A 7,108-nucleotide genomic window follows, 5' to 3' on the forward strand; every position below is an offset into this window, starting at 1 on the left:
ACATATGAGAGAAAGAGAAAAAAAATGGAGTTCACAAGATTTGATTGTTTTGTGAATTCCATTTCTTTCTCTTTCTCTCATATATTATAAACTCAACAGACATGAAGGAATTCCTGAAGTAAATCCAGTGGTATTTATATTTACACTGTTGATGTCACCAGGTAGACAAATGCAGTGAACAGGCTTTAAACAACTTACTACACGGTGTATACTCAAAAGGTAAATAACATATATGCAGGTGTGGCAGTGTGGTTAAGGAGCAGGCTTCTCGACTGTGTGATTTTTGGTTCAGTCTCAAAGTACAGTACCTTGGGCAAGTGTTTTCTGCTATAGCCTCAGGCTAGTCAAGGCCCTGTGAGGTGGATTTGATAGATGGAAACTGAAAGAAGCCTGTTGTATGTGTGTGTGTCTTTGTGTTTGTCCCCCACCATTGCTTGATGTGTTGGTTTGTTTATAGGTCTATAACTTAGAGGTTCAGCAAAAGAGACTAACAGAATAAGTATCAGGTTTAAAAACGAGTACTGGGGACAATTTGTTTGACTAAACACTTTAAGGTTGTGCTCCAGCATGGGCGCAGTCCAAATACTGAAACAAGTAAATGATAAAAGACAGACAGACACACACGCACAAAAAACCATTGGGTGTGCTTCTGTTCACAGTTTATTCCTGAACTTGCACTGCAAAGGCTTTTTAAAAAACTATTACACTATTCTATTACGTTTTAGAAGCAAGATAATTGATGTAACATTTATAATACTTAATAAAAACTCTTACAGACTGTACAACTCTCATATTTCACTAAACATAGCAATCGTTAAAAAGAAACATACTGTCTTTCTTTGTTATGTGCTGTTATAAAGAGCAGACACCACACTTAAAACGAACAACTGATAGAGATGGAAAAGGTTATGAAATATAGTCAGTACGGCTTAAATCAGTGGTTTAGAAATGGTATACTGCAGATACACTGGTGCACTACTGTAGGGGTTCTTATAGGGGTTCTTTATCTCTTATCTATATACCTACAGTCTAGAAAGTTTGGGTATGAATATACAGGGTTGGTGGTGGAGGAGACACAAAACTTTGTTTTCTTCACTGTTGTTGTGAATGAATGGAAGAAGAAGAAGAAGAAGAAGAAGAAGAAGAATGCAGAGGAGGAGAATAGAAGGCAGAAGAAGCAGTGAGCAAAAAAAGAGAGAGGAAAAAGGATAAAAGAGAGAAGCAATATGATAATAGGGAAAAAGAATAAAAATGCTGTTAAAGAAGAAAATATTCTTTTCTGTGGCTGCCAAAATAACTGCAGGTTCCATCTCAAGTGGAATCATTGATTCCTTGGCACCAGGAGTAATTTGATCAAATTTTATGAATGGGCGTGGCAGTGACATTTCCAATCTACAGCAGTGTTAAAGCAACTATGGGGTGTGATGTAATCTGTCAGTAGTTTTATGGTTGAAAATAACTCTATTGTAGTTACTGTAGTTCAGGTAAACCTTTGGTAGTGGTGGTGGTAGTGTTAAGATAACTTATGCAATCTATCATCCTACATTGTAGTAATAAACCTTAGGTAGTGCTGTAGTAAAGGAACTGTTAGTTAAGGTGACGTTTTAAGAGAGAAGTGGCAGTACCACTATAACAGGGACTGTTAGCTGAAGTACCAGTGTAAGAGAGAGGCTAACTGTTGAGGTAACACTATGAGTTGGGTTAACACTGCAATAAGAAGACTGGTAGTTGAATTTACATTATAATAGAGAAACTGTTAGTTAAGGTAACATTAAGAGAGTGGTTGGCAGTTGACGTAACATTACAACAGAAAGACTGAGTTAACATTACGATAAAGAGATTGGGAGTTGAAGTAATACTCTATTACAAAGTGTGAGCTTCTCTTCACATGAATGAGTTTCAAGATTGCTTTCATGGCATCATCATCATCATCTAACATCTGCTTTCCATGCTAGCATGGGTTGGACGATTTGACTGAGGACTGGTGAACCAGATGGCTACACCAGGCTCCAATCTGATTTGGCAGAGTTTCTACAGCCGGATGCCCTTCCTAACACCAACCACTCCAAGAGTGTAGTGGGTGCTTTTATGTGCCATGTATATACTATTTCATGAGGACTCAAAATATCTCAAAGCATGAGTACAAGACCAAAGAGAAAACTTATGGACACAGTCCACCCAGCTCTATGATTGTTGTTCACACAGGGTGGGCTTTGCTGGCAACTGTTATAGAGCTGAACACCAAATCATATCAAATGCTATATTTTGGAGACTTCTGCATCCTGATAGAGGACAAAGTAACTCAATTACATTGACAGCATTGTCAAAAACACACAACATAAAACTGAGGATCTACAGAAGTTAAATTGGAGATGGAAATACTCTGTGTAGCATTGTGAGCATTGTCTGCAGTTGCTTAAAGGACAATAGAGAGACCTGAGATAACACTATAACAGAGAGACTTATCTGTGGTAACATTATAATAGAGAGACTCATCTCTATAATAAAGTGACAGGTAGTTCAGGAAACAGCCCCTAAGAAAGTCTGTTAGCTAAGGTAACAGCTCAAAAGAAAGACTGTTAACCCTTTAGCATTTGAACTGACCATATCTGGTCCAAATATTCTACTTGTCTTATGTTGTTGAAACTGGCCACATCCAGCCTCTCACACCTACCCAGCAATGTCGTTCTAAAAATAAACTGTTGCTTCTTCAAAATCCTGAAGCTACAAGATAATGGTTGATTAATTCAAAACAATACGAATAAATAAGCATTATGCTCGACAGAGTAATTTGAATGTTAAAGGATTAACTGAGTTAACAGCTCAAAAGTAAAACTGTTACCTAAGATAAAACCTAAAAGAAGACTATACGAAATAAAAGACTAACAGAAAATCCAGTAGTCGATTTATAAGTGAAATAACATAACAATAATACATTTCATCTAGAAAACAACTAAACATTTTAAAGATGAGGTAATTAATGATCAGGTGTTAAGCTTCACCATATTGAAAAATACTTTTTTTTGCTCTTTTCAATAAAACTCAATAAGAAAATATATATTAAAGAATAAACAAATATTCCATGAAATGAAAGAAAACATTGCAAAAGAAAATTGTATGAAATGGTAGAAAGTTGGTAGAAAGTTACATAAATCAGAGGTAAAGTGGTGAAGTGGAACATATATTGGCTTACAAATTCAAGGATGAAGGTTTCAAATCCCGTCATTTGGTTGTATATTTGGGCAATAACTAATTCGACAAAGATTTGTGAGAAAATAAATATCAGGTCTTGTGTGAATGTCACTGTCATTCATGATAAATGGACTTCTTATCCAGGGGTTGATTTACCTCATTTCTGCTAATGTTATGAAACCAGAGCTAAATTAGTTACATGTCTTTGATGAATGGTATTTTTTTTTACTCTCCTTAACTACACCTACCAAAAGAAAAAAAAAAAAGAATAGCAGCTGCAGTAGTAGTAGTAGTAGTAGTAGTAGTAGTAGTAGTAGTAGTAGTAGTAGTAGTAGAATTGGTGGTAGTGGTAGCAGTAGTAGAGGTGGTGGCAGTGGTGTAAGTCCACTTCATCAAAATATAGCACCAATAAGACACCATTCGTGTCCTTTCCAAGAAACAACCCATTTAACATAATACAAGGGTGCGTTTAAAACTTCATAGGCTAACTGTGAAGGAGTGACACTAGAACTTCGAAAATTTTGCAGGCATTAATTTCATCTCATCTTATTAATAACTGCATTGTTTCTTTCCAGGTAAATCTACATCTGACTGTTCAAAGAACACTTTGAAAGTAACTAGTAGTGATTTCTCTTGAAAATGAACAAAATTTAGCATCGTGGTGTTATCAAATACTTGCAGAAAAGGGTTAGCTCTGAAGAACATTCTTGCTGACATGGAGCAACGTGAAATAAAGTGTCTTGCTCAAGAACACAACACACAACCCAGTCCAGGAGTCAAACTCATTACCAGGTGATTGTGAGCCTGGCACATACTGAGCCACATACCTTCTGTCAATGTAATGCTTATCTATTCATATAGTTTTTAATTAATCATGCATCATTATTTAGTTTTGAGACATTGATGATATGATTGTTTATTTTCAGAATGGCATTGTATGATAGATGTGAGAGGCCAGATCAGGTTGGCTCAAAGATAAAACTGGTAGAATATTTGGGCTGCATATGGCTGGCTTAAATGCTAAAATCTTAAGTGACCACCTTCTTCATTAAGTTGGTTTCAAGGATATGACAACTTGTCTAGTGCTAATGCACCCAGTGATAAAATTCACCCAGTACACTCTGTATGGTGGTTGGTGTTTGGTAGGGCATCAAGCCATAGAAACCATACCAAAAATGAAATAGACAAGCAATGAATGATCCCCCAACAATACTTAGGAGAGCAGTAATTTGAATAGGAACTCACTCAAACCATAATAATCCGTGTAACCAATACTAGCATAGAAAATGGACGTAAAATTATGATAATAATAGTAATGAAGAACTCTTCAAAATGTGAGATCTTCTATTGTAAAATCAGAGATGGGTGATCTCAGGTATCATCCTCATCATCATTTAATGCCCGTTTTCCATACTGGCATGGGTTGGATGGCTTGATAGGAGCTGGCAAGGCCAGGGGGCCACACCAGGTTCCATAGTTTGTTTTGGCTTGGTTTCTACAGCTGGATGCCCTTCCTAGTGCCAACCACTTTACGAAGTGTACTGGGTGTTTTTTTACATAACACCATCACCAGTACTTTTTCATATAGTACCATCACCAGTACTTTTTACGTGGTACCATTACCAATGCTTTTTCACCACTGCCAGTGCCGTTTTTACATGACACCAATACTAGTTCTTTTGTATGAGACACTAGCACCAGGGCTTTTTTATGTAGCACTAGCACTTTTTACATGGCACTGCAGGTTTAGATATGTTGTTATGAAAAGGGTTAACAAAATATCTAAAAGGTATGAAGAAAAACAAAAATGACTAAACAATAATTCTTGCAAAAAGTTAAAAAAATAAATATGAAATAAAGTCAAAAAGAATTTAGTTTCTAAAGCTTTCTGGCATAAACAAATTTGGTACATCTGTTGAAGTTTGAACTAACATTAGCAAATGGCAAAATTTATTTATCAATAATTGCATGGCGGCTGCAGTGTTATATGGTGGATATAGAGTGTTCTAGAAGTTATGTCTGATACTAACAGCTGTACAGCGTGTTTAGACAAACAAAGATACAAGAGGGTTTTATAAACCATCCAAGGGCAATGGTGGGTGGAGGTGTGAGTGTCGGGAGGCTGGGGAAATGGGAGACAGGTGACGGCGCTAATGTGGTGGTGCCTGCGAGACAAATAGAAGAATCGGCACGACGACTCCCAAGAAGTAAATTACAGTTGATTTGTTGTCTGCATACCCATGTTTTGCAACGAGGTGTTTATCAGAGAAAGTAGATAAGGTGGGGTGGGGTGGGGTTGTGGGAGGGTGGGGGGATCTGCTTAAGGGCTGTGTGCATGTGTGTACATACATCTGTGTGTATATGTATGTAGATATATATTGTATGTGATTTTATATATATATGTACATATATATATATATATATATATACACACACACATACATATGTATCTGTTTGTGTATGTATGTATACACACACATACGTGTGCATATGTATGTGTATATATACATATATATACATAAACACACACACACACACACACACACATATGTGTGTGTGAGAGAGATCATCATCATTGTTTAATGTCTGCTTTCCATGTTTGCATGGGCTGGATGGTTTGACTGGTTAGCTAGGAGGCTGCATCAGGCCCCAATCTGATTTGGTAAGGTTTCTACAGCCTGATGCCCTTCCTAATGCCAACCACTCTGAGAGTGCAGTGAGTGCTTTTTACATGCCACCGGCGCAGGTGCCAGTCAGGCGGCACTGGCATCAGCTTCAATGGTGCTTTTTATGTGTCACCAGCACATATATATTTTAAGAAGTACTCAAGTACTGGCAGGAGGGAATGCAAATGGACTTTCAAGTTCTGTGCACTAAAATAAGATTTTATATATATGCACAAATACACACACACGCAAAGAGTGAGTGGACAAACAAAAGAATGTGACACTCAGCACATTTGGTAAGAGTTACATATATTATTTAGTAACAGTCAGACTCAGCTCTATGCAACTTAAAAGTTTCATAGGCTTGTAGAATGAGCCTAACTCATCAGGCGTCTAGACATCTAGATGCCTGACTATCATAAATTAATGTTACGACTATTATAGCATTATTGCCACCACCAACAGTATTATCATCAACACCACTAACATTATCACATTCAACAAAGAACATTATTATGAAAAGTACTAATATCACCATTAACAACATTATCACCATTTACGCCACGAATATCATCACGGCCACCAAAAAAGGCAGTGAGCAAGCAGAATCATTAGCAAGCCAGGCAAAATGCTTAGCAACATTTCATCTGTCTTAAAGTTCTGAGTTCAAATTCTACCAAGGTTGACTTTGCCTTTAATTTTTTCAGGGTCAATAAAATAAGTACCTGTTGAGCACAGGCGTTGATGTAATTGACTAGCAACATCCCCAGAATTTCAGGCCTTGTAACTATAGTAGAAAGAATTACTACCACCAATGATTATTATAACCATCAACACCACTAATGCTATCACCACCAACAACGATGGCATTACCATCAATAACATTAACTTTATCTTCACCACCAACACAACTACCATCTTCCTTATAAAACAAACAAAACAGTTCAGCAATGTTTATAGAGACAACACCAGGGTCAAAGCAATTATATCAACAACATACTGTTTAGGGATCACATATTTGTGTGACACACATAAAACAGAAGTCCCTAAGGGAGTCACTGTACAACCAGAACAGTCAATAGGAAAAAGGAAAAAATAAAAAAAGAGGAACAATTTCCAAACACCCGTGTGTGTGTGTGTGTGTGTGTGTGTGTGTGTGTGTGTGTGTGTGTGTGTGTGTGTATATATATATGTATATATATATAAAAGCATACCTAACATCATTTCGAGTTATGTCTTTTTCCACTTAA

The 7,108-nt window shown here is 36.9% G+C and overlaps 1 protein-coding gene across 5 annotated transcripts in view; it reads right to left on the reverse strand.

Moving 5' to 3' along the window:
• The window catches only part of LOC106884072 (band 4.1-like protein 5), a 233,425-nt gene that overhangs the window by 37,371 nt on the left and 188,946 nt on the right, over positions 1-7,108 (reverse strand). The gene's annotated exons all lie outside the window — the stretch shown is intronic.

This window comes from Octopus bimaculoides, chromosome 18 (genome assembly GCF_001194135.2).
Source record: "Octopus bimaculoides isolate UCB-OBI-ISO-001 chromosome 18, ASM119413v2, whole genome shotgun sequence".
In the NCBI taxonomy this organism is placed as follows: domain Eukaryota; kingdom Metazoa; phylum Mollusca; class Cephalopoda; order Octopoda; family Octopodidae; genus Octopus; species Octopus bimaculoides.